This window comes from Bidens hawaiensis, unplaced genomic scaffold, assembly GCF_021521415.1.
Source record: "Bidens hawaiensis isolate Kalapana, Puna unplaced genomic scaffold, B.hawaiensis_p1.1 tig00009425_1, whole genome shotgun sequence".
NCBI lineage: Eukaryota > Viridiplantae > Streptophyta > Magnoliopsida > Asterales > Asteraceae > Bidens > Bidens hawaiensis.
Genome location: NW_027491697.1, coordinates 622039 through 634420, shown reverse-complemented (window position 1 = coordinate 634420; position 12382 = coordinate 622039).

Below are 12382 nucleotides of genomic sequence, written 5' to 3'. Positions count from 1 at the left end.
AAGATGAGCTGGATGTGCGAGTGGTGAATTTCCTCTCTGGAGGTTCAGACATTTGCGGAACTTCTTTCTCAGCAGCAAGGAGACTTGCCAAAGAAGTCAAGATTGATAACGGAGACCGACCAATAGTATCAACCACCTTAACAACAGACAAAAGAATCTTCTTCGATGAGGAAGACAAGCTAAACATCCAGGATCCTCATCACGACGGTTTGATTATTACTTTATTTATCTCTAACCAATGCATCAAGCTACCTACTCCTTGGGGAGTTGTAAATATAGTGGGTGACCAAGCGGAGGCCAAGAACTATTATTCATCATCAATGAAGCCAACAACCAAGCAAACTATAGCATAGCAACTACAGCAACATCCTAGGGACGTGCTGGAAGCTCGGGAGAAAGACCTTAAAGAAGTATCATTGGACCCCGAGGATCCAGAGATAAAGGTGTTCCTAGGATCCAGTATCCCAAGTAAGATTGAGGAGGATTTAATATCCTTCTTAGGGCGAAGAAGATATACCTTTGCCTTCAAGCACTCAGACATGACAGGTATTTCAAGAGAGGTAATCACTCATAAGCTAGGCGTTGATTTATCTGTTAAACCCGTCCATCAGAAGCAAAGAAAATTCGCTCCTGAAAGGAACAAGATCATACAAGAAGAAGTTGAAAAACTTACTAAGGCTGGTATGATCAGAGAGGTTAAGTATCCTCGATGGTTAGCTAATGTGGTTGTTGTTTCTAAAAAGAATGGAAAGTGGAGGGTGCGTGTCGATTTTACTGATTTAAACAAGGCATGCCCCAAGGATCCTTTCCCATTACCACATATAGATTCCATGGTGGATGCAACGGCAGGACATGAAATGCTTACCTTTATGGATGCTTCCTCTGGATTCCAACAAATTCAGATGGAACCATCTGATCAAGAGGATACAACATTCATGACTCCTACCGGCATATACTGTTATACTGCTATACCGTTTGGACTAAGAAATGCAGGGGCAACATAACAAAGACTAGTCAACATGATGTTCAAGGATCAGTTGGGCAAGACTATGGAAGTATACATAGACGATATGGTGATAAAATCAAAGAAAGCTGAGTATCACCTTAGAGACCTCGAGGAAGCATTCAATATCCTCGACCAATATAACATGAAATTGAATCCGTCAAAATGCCACTTTGGTGTTAAGGCTGGAAAGTTTCTGGGATATATGGTGACTAAAAGAGGAATTGAAGCAAGCCCCGAGCAAATTGAAGCCATCCTCAATTTGAAATCTCCTGTAAATGCAAAGGATGTCCAAAGGCTCACAATAAGAATAGCTGCTCTCAATAGGTTCATCTCAAGATCCTCCGAGAAGTGCAAGGACTTCTATGACATCCTTAGGAAGAATAAGAAGTTTGAATGGATGGAAAAGCATGAGGTTGCGCTTACAGCCTTGAAGGATTACTTATCCTCAGCTCCAGCTCTAATGAAGCATGTGGATGGAGAATCCTTATATCTGTATTTAGCTGTCTCAGGAAATGCAGTAAGTGCCATTTTGGTAAAGGATCATGAAGGTGAACAACATCCCGTTTATTATGTAAGTAAAAGACTCTTAGACGCAGAGGTCAGGTATTCTCACCTTGAAAAATTAATTCTTGCTTTGATTATGGCCTCAACCAAGTTGAGACACTATTTTGAAACACATACTATTATTTTGAGAACTAACTATCCTGTTAAGAATGTGCTTAGAAAACCAGAAATGTCAGGTAGAATGGCCAAATGGGCTGTGAAGCTGAGTGCATATGATATTCAGTATGAACCTAGAACAACCATTAAATCACAAGCGCTTGCAGACTTTGTGGCTGATTTCAGTAGTGACATGCAAAATGAAGCTGATCTAGAAGTCCAACAACTTGAAGAAACCAAGGATCCTTGGATCCTCTTCACACACAGATGAAGCATCCAATGTAAGAGGAACAGGTTTGGGCATACTACTAAAATCGCCACGGGGGGAAATAATACCCCGGTCCATTGCATGTGCATTCCAAGCCACCAACAATGAGGCAGAATATGAAGCACTTATCGCAGGTTTACTCTTAGCTAAACAGATGAGGATCAGGTACCAAGGGAAGAGAATGCTGGGGCAGATGCCTTAGCAAACTTAGCATCATCGTTGAAGATCCCGGATGATGTAAAGATACCCATCATTCATATATTGTCTCCGGCAATTGGAGAACAAGAATCCGTGAAGATAACAGTGGATTACACAGGAGAACATACAGATCATCCATCCTCTTCAAAAGTAGGATCTTGGATCCTTCCAATCAAAAAATTCCTTCAAGATGGAGAGATCCCTGCAGGGGAAAATCCTAAAGCTTTCAGATTAAAGGTATCACAATTCATTATTTTACAAGATATTGTGTATAGAAAATCTCTTGCAGGTCCCTATCTGAGATGCATTGAGGATCCTGAAATACAAGAGGTACTTCAAGACTTCCACGAAGACGATTGCGGAAACCACACACGGGGAAGAACATTATTCTCCAGGATACTTATGACTGGATACTTCTGGCCAACAATGAAGAAGGATGCTATGGAATACTCAAAGAAGTGTGATGCTTGCCAAAGGCATGGAAACATTCTTCACCAGCCAGTAGAACCTATGTATCCTATATCCTCTTCATGGCCTTTCATGAAATGGGGAATGGATATTGTAGGCAAGCTACCAAAGGCACCTGGCGAAAAGGTCTTTATGTTTGCTATCACAGACTACTTCTCTAAATGGATTGAAGCAGAAGCATTCGTGCAAGTCCGAGAAAGGGAAGTTATATCCTTTATTAAAAGAAATATTATAACTAGATTTGGTATCCCTTCTGAAATTGTTTGTGACAATGGTTCCCAGTTTATCGAGAAAGGAACCACTAACTTTTGTGACAGTTGGGGCATCAAGATGATCACTTCTACACCAGTTCATCCTCAAGCCAATGGTCAAGCGGATTCTAGCAACAAAATCATCATCAACAATTTAAAGAAGAAACTAGGATCCAAGAAGGGAAAATGGGCTAAAGAACTTCCTTATGTTCTTTGGGCAGACAGAACTACACCTAAAAATGCAACAGGCCAAACACCCTTCTCATTGGTGTTTGGATCAGAAGCAGTAATCCCTACAGAGATGGTGGTTCCTACAGCCAGAACGAGCATCCGTGATCCTGAACTCAATGAAGATATTCTCCTTGAAGACTTGGATACTATTGAAGAACTTAGAGACCTAGCCAAAATCAGAATGGCAGCATATCAACAAAGGGTAGCTGGGGCTGATGTGTGTCTAACGATGCTCTCATAACTAAGCTTTAAATTTATTAAACGAAATTCCTAAAGAAGCCACACAAAACTGGCAAGTGTACCGATCACTAATAGTATAGCACTAAGGAAGTCCGAGTGTCGAACACAAGGACACGTGAACACGTATCTAATACTTAACCCTAAATAAGACTCACCTAAGAATAATATATTTTAAATTGATTTTTATATTATTAAATACTTAACCTAACTTAATTTAATTAACTTAAAAGACTTAATTTAACTTAACTAAACTCTTAACAAAACTAGGAAACTTAACTGCAATCGGAGAAAACGTCTACCTAGGTAAGAATCATATTGAAGGTATAATAAGATAATGGATTGAGGATTCTCACGAAACCGATTCCTAAGGATGACAAAACTAAGGTTCACTCAAGAAAGCTAGATCACCTCTCAGTCTCACTAACAAACTCTAACTTACACTTAGTTGATTTTAAGAACAAACCGAGAAACGAATTGTTAAAGTGCTCTAATGTCGACTCTCCTCTCGGTCTCACCGACACACTACCCTAATGGAGACGAATACTACGCAACCAAGGATAGAGGAACAATTTAGTTTAACTTAAACTAGATCAACTAATCGCTCAAAACCCAAACCCGACAAGAACCAAACCCGCTCTCGCGCGATCTTAATCCTAACAAGTAAAAGCTAAGAGACGACCTTACTTCCTATCACCTCTCGGTCTCTAAGAAGGTGTTCACCCGCTGATTATATTCAATTAAAACACTCACTTCAACCCTACGGTTGATCACCCCGCAAACAAACCCTAAACACCAAGTAAAGAGTTCTAACAAGCAACAATCAATCAAAACGTATTCAATTAATCAAAGCAAGAGGTATATGAGTGTAATTAATAAATTCACAGGCACTAAACATAACCTAATTCAATATTAAACCAAACTTTTCATTAACAATTCAAGCCATGATAATCAACAATCCATATTACTCATTAAAACCTAACAATATTCATCTAACCTAGGTAGAACTAACAAGTTTAGCCGAACATGATATTTGGACAGCAATTATACATCAAAGTAAACATCATATAACTCAACATAAACATAATTAAAATCATTCAAGAATCAATCTCAATCAAGCACAAGTCAATCTTCAAGTTACTTGCAAAACAATTCAAGTTAAAGATCAAAATTAACTAGTTATGAATCTTGAACAAGAACATAAAGTTTATGGATGAATACTTAAGATATATGGCTGAGTTTCTTGATGAATATGGTCCCTAGCTGCTGTACCAAGTTTTCCTAAGCCTCCTTCTTCTTCACTTGGTCACACAAGATGCAAAAACGACTTTCTTTGAAACCCTAGATGCTGCCAAACAGAAGTTTTATGGCTGGTTGATGCTGATTTCGGGATTTAGGGGCTGTTAGGGTTCTTTTTTCTCTTGTTTAATTAATATATTATGCATGTAAGGCTTCTAACTTGTGGGCTTGGGTCGGGCCTTGAGTTGTAGTCTTCAAAGTTGCTCAAATAAGCCCCTAGAGTCTTCAAACTTGCCACTTTTATTCATTAAAACTCATAACCTACAAGTAAACATCCATCTTTGTAAAATTAAGCAAAAACAAGCTAAACCTCTTAATAATTAAACTAAAAAGCAATTAAATCATGATAAAACGATAAGGAAAGTAAGTATGTTTTACAACACATCAGGGGCATACAACAAAAATATAAGGATAAGAAGATTTCAAGAATGAGATCTAGTCTTGAGGAAATCCTTCCAAAACACAACCAATCCGGCAGATGGGAAACTAGCACCCAAGTGGGAAGGTCCTTATCTGATCGAGTCGGAAGCAGGGAAAGGGGCATATCATTTGCTCACCATGGAAGGCAACAGATTACCAAGAGCATGGATGCTATCCATCTCAAAAAGTATTTTTTTTAGTCAGGATCTAGTATCCTTCGAAAATCAAGCATCCATCTAGGATTAAGGATCCTAAAATTGGTAATATCTATCTGATCACTTATTTATTTCATATTCTTGTTAATAATTTGAGGATAATGTATTCTTAACATTTATCTTTTCCAAGTTTTTAAGTAACAATGCAAATTTCAATAAGAGGTTCAATGTCTAAGTGGTTGGCCACCTCTCCCTCACGCTTAAGGTACAATGCTATTTTCCTTGGCCCAGCCCACGATTGGATATGACCCCCGATGGTCATATACTCCAAGGTTTAAAGGTTTTCACCTTTCTTATAAATTAGAGTTTCTACACTCTCGCCTGGAGCGCACGCTATCCAACGTATAGTCCGGGGCAGCGGGACCAGTACACGCTTAGTGGATGACAATTTCGTTGCTTTCGGCTATATGGAGGATCCTACGATTTATGGTAGACGTACCATACCACCGGTTTATAACGTTTTCACGTTATCTCATGACAAAGGTTTCTAACATTTTCATGTTAGCTAAGGTTTATAACGTTTTCACGTTATCTCACGTTTGGGCTAAATCCCGATTTGGGCGAGTCCCCAGTTAGCATCCGTATTTGGGCTTGTCCCCAGCTTTGGGCTTGTCCCCAGTTCACGGGCTTGTCCCCAGATTACTTAGGGTAGTTTCCACCTTTTGTATTTCAGGATCCTCAATGCATCTATTTTTAAATCCTTATAAAAATAGATTGAGAATAATGAATCCTTATATCTATGAAGATATAAACTGAAATCAAATAAGTGTAAATCGATAAACAGAAATCATACCGTAAGGTCTGGTTAGAATATTTTTGCAAGAATATTTTATCCTAAAAACATTTTACTAAAGAATATTTCTCAAAACTTTCAACAAGTCTAAAGCTATATCAGACAAACTTTCAAAATAACAGACAATCAACATATAGTTAAAAGATACTATTTATTAAACTTACTTGCAATTATCAAAAATCTTAACCTGTATTTCACTATTCATAAAAATGGATCATCCACCCGGGTTAATCAGGTGTTACTAGTTGTTCATGATTTGCAGGGAGAAAGATATACAGCCGGACGGGAAGTTCCCAAGGAAACTCCATTGATATATGACAATTATATCTAGCTTGTCAAATCTCATATGTTTTTGCAGGAAGTTTGAATTCAAAGGCAAAATGACAGCTGTGATTTTATCACAACCGCCATTTTGGGGGCAATTGTTAGTGCACAGAAATTTGACACTGTGGATATGTTATCTTGGCATATGTTTTGGATCAGTTATCCTTAGCGTGTGTTCCAGATCCCTCCAGGATCAAGGATCCACAGTATTTATTATTTAATAACGGTTGTTCTCATGTGTGGTCTTATATTTAGCAGGTATAACGGTTAGAAGACTCAGTCTATCCACTAAACTGCGGTCAAGAAGATATTGGCGTGTCTGGATTAATTATCCTTCTGAAGAGTTCCAGAGCTATGTCAGGATCATGGATCCTCGGTATTTGCTGCTATTAACGGTTGTATCTTATATGAAGGCTGATATTTAATAAGTGTAACGGCTAGAAGACCTGGTCTACCACCTATTTCGCAGCCTGAGTGATGGAGCACGTGGTCAAAGTGGCTGTTACGATTATATTGAAGACATGGCGGATTTTTAGGGATTATTAGTTAATAGTCTTTATTAATCATAACTCCCTTGAGTTATTATCTTTTATATATAATGGAGATTGTGATCAGCTAGGAAAACACAACCCGATACACATGTACCTACACACACACTAGAGCAGAAGCAAATACTCTCTCTACACACTAGCTTTCTTTGTAATCTCGATCATCAACTCCACAACACTTGTAACCACCTTTTATTTATCAATATACTTGACGGTGATAGTTTTCACCGTCCGAGGGTTTTTTGTGCCGGAGACCACGATAATCACATACTCATCGACCAAAGGTTACCTTGTTGATCTTTGACCGAAAAGAATCGACCAACGATTACTTAGTTAATCCTTGACCGAGGAAGTTCGACTAGAGATTACCTTGATAAGTTTTGACCGAAGTAAGACTATCTTGGTTAAGGGTTTTTTCCCTCGTGATCAAATCACTGTGTTCACACAAATTACGGTTACGCATCCAATATTATCGAATTAGCACTATACCTCACATTTACGAATTTGGATACTGGATCCTTAGCAGATTTTTATCCAAAACAATATCCATTCCCCACTTCATGAAAGGCCAAGGGGATATAATAGGATATAATGGTTCTGCTGGCTGGTGCAAAATGTTGCTATGTCTCTGGCATGCATCACATTTCTGAGAATAATTCATAGCATCCCTCTTCATCGTTGGCCAGAAATACCCCATCCTCAGGATCTTGGAGAATAGTGCTCTGCCCCCAGTGTGATTCCCACAATCTCCATCATGGATATCCTGAAGAACTTCTTGAGCTTCTGCCTTCTCCAAGCACCTAAGATATGGTCCTGCAAGAGATTTTCTGTATAATATATCATTCATTATAGTATATAGGATTACCTTTGTGCGAAAGCTCTTGGGTTTTCATCCTTGGGGATAATTCCATCCTGAATATATCTCCTGATCGGGATAATCCAAGAATCTTCATCATCCTCAGGATTCGTGACACCTTGTTCCGATATTTCATTGACACATTGTTCTTCTATTGATGGGCTCAGGATATGTATGATAGGGATCTTGACACCTTCCGGTATCCTGAAGGATGAAGCTAAATATGCTAGGGCGTCTGCTTCAACATTATCTTCTCTAGGTACCTGTGAAATATCAAACATTTCGAAACACTTTGCTAGTTTTTTTACTAGCTCTAGATATTTCATTAGTCTTTCTCCTCTAACAGTGTATGAAACATTAAAATGATTAGTTAATAATAATGAATCAACATGTACTTGAATAAACCTGATTTTCATGTCGATTGCTAGTTGTAATCCTGCTATCAAAGCTTCATATTCTGCCTCGTTATTTGTGGCTTGAAATCCGCAGGATATGGATTGAGGTATAATGTCCCCCTGTGGCGATTTCAGCAAAATCCTGAGACCTATTCCTCTATCATTTGAAGCACCATCAGTGTATAGAGTCCACTTATCTTTGGTTTCTTCATGTTGTTGGACTTCCAAGTCTGCTTTTTCTTTAAGTTCACTGGTGAAATCAGCCACAAAGTCTGCTAATGCCTGGGATATGATGGCAGTCCTAGGTTCATATGTTATATCATATGCACTTAGCTTTACTGCCCATTTTGCCCTTCTACCTGACATTTCTGGTTTTCTCAAAACAGACTTAAAAGGATAATTAGTTTTAACACATATAGGGTGAGTTTCAAAATAGTGTCTAAGTTTAGTAGATGCCATAATAAGTGCTAAAATTAATTTCTCAAGATAAGAATACCTAGTTTCAGCATCCAAAAGGCTTTTACTTACATAATATATGGGATGTTGTTGACCTTCGAATTCCTTAGCCAAAACTGCACTTATAGCATTATTCGATACAGCTAGATATAGAGATAGAGATTCACCTTCCTCGGGTTTTACCAGTAGAGGAGCAGAAGAAAGATAAGCTTTTAAGGATGCTAAAGCTTCCTCATGCTTACTGGTCCACTCGAACCTCTTGTTCTTCCTCAGGATATCATAATGCGGTCTTGAGATCTTGGAGGTGATCCTCAGCTTTCTTGGACTTCACCACCATATCATCAATATAGACTTCCATCGTGTCCCCCAGTTGCTCTTTGAACATCATGTTAACTAACCTCTGATAGGTCTCACCTGCATTTCTAAGTCCAAAGGGCATAGAAATATAACAATAAATACCTGTGGGAGTCATGAAGGCCGTATCTTCTTGATCTGAGGGCTCCATCTGGATTTGCTGAAATCCTGAGGATGCGTCCATAAATGTCAGCATCTCATGGCCGGCTGTAGCATCCGCCATTGAATCGATGTGTGGTAGAGGGAATGGATCTTTAGGACAAGCCTTATTTAAGTCTGTGAAGTCTACACAAACTCTCCATTTGCCATTATTTTTCTGTACAGCCACCACATTTGCTAACCATCAAGGATATTGAACTTCCCTAATCATTTTTGCCTTCAAGAGTCTTTCTACTTCTTCTTGAATAATTATGTTTCTTTCAGGTGCAAATTTTCTTCTTTTTTGATGGATTGGCCTGAAAGAATTATCAATTCCAAGTTTATGTGTTATAATATCTTTGGAAATACCTGTCATATCTTCATGTTTCCATGCAAATGTTGATAGCCTTAATTTGAGGAAATCGAGCAATTTTGACTCAATATCCTCAGGAATGCTAGTTCCTATCAGCACTTTGACTTCAGGATCCTCGGGATAAAGAGGTACTTCTTTAATTTCTTTTTCCCCGGCCTCCATTACGCCTCGTGCTGGCTTCTGTAACTGCTACGCCTGCTGGGGTTTGGCAGTACACTTCATGGAAGAGGTGTAGCAATTCTTCGCGTCTTGTTGGTCACTGATGATTTTGATAACCCCCCACGGACTTGGGAGTTTCACACATTGGTGATAAGTGGAGGGAACTGCTTTCATATCATGTATCCAGGGCCTGCCTAATATAATATTGCGACAAGATAAACAGTCAATAACACAAAATTTTTGCATTTTGTTTACCCCTTCGACATATATTGGGAGTTTAATCTCCCCAATAGTGTTCTTAGTTTCTCCACTGAATCCAACCAATACTGAGGAACTGGGGACGATCTCATCCTCAAGAATATTCAATTTTTCAGCACGTCTAATTGAATAATGTTGACAGAGCTTTCACCATCTATAAGGATCCTGCGAACATAATGGTTAGCCACATATAAAGTTATTACCAAACTATCATGATGAGGATCCTGAACATCGACTCTATCGCTTTCATCGAAGGATATAATTCTCTCTTTAGTGAGAATAGATGTCTTTGTTGGCCTGTCAGCCACTTCTAACTTTCTTTGGTCAGCATTTCTCTTTGCAGCAGAATAAGAGGTTCCACAGATGTCGGATCCTCCGGATATGAACATGATTGTTCTTACATCTATTGGTGGAGGAGTCGGCTTTTCAAAAATTTTCTCGGGATCATGTTCTCTTCCCTTCTTCTTGCCAAGTAGCTCTTTCAAGTGGCCCTTGCTGAGAAGATAGCTGATCTCCCTTCTGAGTGCAATGCAACCATCGGTCAAGTGCCCAAAGTCTTCGTGGAAGGCACACCATTTTGATTTGTCTTTCCAGGCTCCTGGTCTCTCCGTTTTCCTTGGCCACCTGGCTTTCTCACATAAATCCTGCATGGCACACATTAATCCACCAATATCAACATTAAAACAATATTCAGAGATCTTAGGATATTCTTCATCATTTTCCTCATCTACTGCATTAATCTTGGGGTTATCAGGCTTGTAGTAAGGCTTTGCTCGGTATGATTTTCCCGGGGATTCGAATTTCCTGTTCGTCTGATCATACTTCGGGGAATCGAACTTAGAATTTTTCTTGTCGTCTTATAGCTTGATGAACCTTAGAGCCCTGCTTCTTGCTTCGTCTAATGACTTGCATGGAGTTATAATGAGATCATCATAGAAAGAGGAGCCCTTTTCTAATCCCAACTTGAGAGCTTCCACTGCTGAAGCTGGGTTTAGATTCGGGATTTCTAGCGACTCCTTACTAAACTTGGTAATAAAATCTCTCAAGGATTCCCCAAGATTCTGGGTAACCCTATAAAGATCACTATCATTTTTTCAAAAGTTCTACTGCAAGAAAACTGGTTATTAAACATGTTAACTAAATGAGAAAAAGAATTGATAGTGTTAGGAGGAATACTCAGTAGCCATTTCATGGCTGCTCCGGTTAAGGTAGACCCAAACCCTTTGCAAAGACATGCTTCCTTGATTTCCATAGGGATTGGATTGATCTCCATACGTTCTCTGTATTGTGCGACGTGTTCCTCAGGTTCCGTTGAGCCATCATATAGTTTCATATTTGGGGTTTGAAACCGTTTTGGGATCTGCACGTCGCTAACTGATGGTACAAACTGGGATATCCTGTGACTATCAGTGGGAACTTCAGCTATGGGATGGATTACGCCGGGGACATTCGATATCATGTCCTTAAGCTTCTGTAATTCTCGGGCTAAACTCGAACTTATGCCTACATCCTGCAAAAATCCTTGATTAGCATTAAATGGAATCGTATTGAAAGAGTTACCCTGATTAACGTTCTGAGGAGCGGTCTGGGCGTTGTAGCTTGTATTCCCAAACATAGTATTTCCAGGGTAGGTAAGCGGAGCAGTTGGAGTGTTAGCCTGCATCGGGATAAAGTCTCCCTGGTGCACGTCAGAGGATCCTGAGGGCTGCTGAGCTTGAGCTAATCTTGAAGACACCGCCTGCTGATAAGGACCAGCCTGATGGAATAATCCGGAAGATCCGGATTGTTGAAACAATCCTAAGGATCCAGACTGCTGGAACAATCCTGAAGGTCCTCCCAGCTGCGACAATCCTGAGGATCCTGCATGTTGAAAGGGCCCAGCAGATGACGTATACGGGTATCCTTGAAATATGGACAAGTGCAACCCCGCAGACCCCAAATGCTGGAAAGATGGGTGTCCCGAGTTGTACGTCGTGGTTGGCTCTGGATGCACCAATCCCGAGGATCCTGGAGGAGTGAAATCCAGAGATCTCGGGATTAGTGGAGCGAATTCTTCCGCCGGCTTCTTGGCTTTCTTGAAATCTTCCAGTTCCCTCACGAGCATCTGGTTGGTCTTGTTCTGGCGATCCATCTGTTCCTGTAGCCGTCTGTACAAAGACAAAAGTTTGTTGTTGGACACCATGACGGGATCCTGGGGACATGGCATCGAACCTGAGATGACGGGAGTAGCAGGTTTCTTCTGTGCATTGTCAGGCTTCTTCGAGATACCACCAGCAGGAGGGAGAGGCATAGGTGGCCTCGCTGAGGATTCTGAGGCTGCGGCAGAAGATGAAACAATCTTGGGTTGTGAAGACATGTTGTGGATATTGAGAGTAGGGTTTAGTTTGAGAGTGAATAATGATCAAAGCACAATTTGCCCCACGGTGGGCGCCAAATTGTTTCGATCAAAAATTGGCAAAGCAACTTTTGATCAAA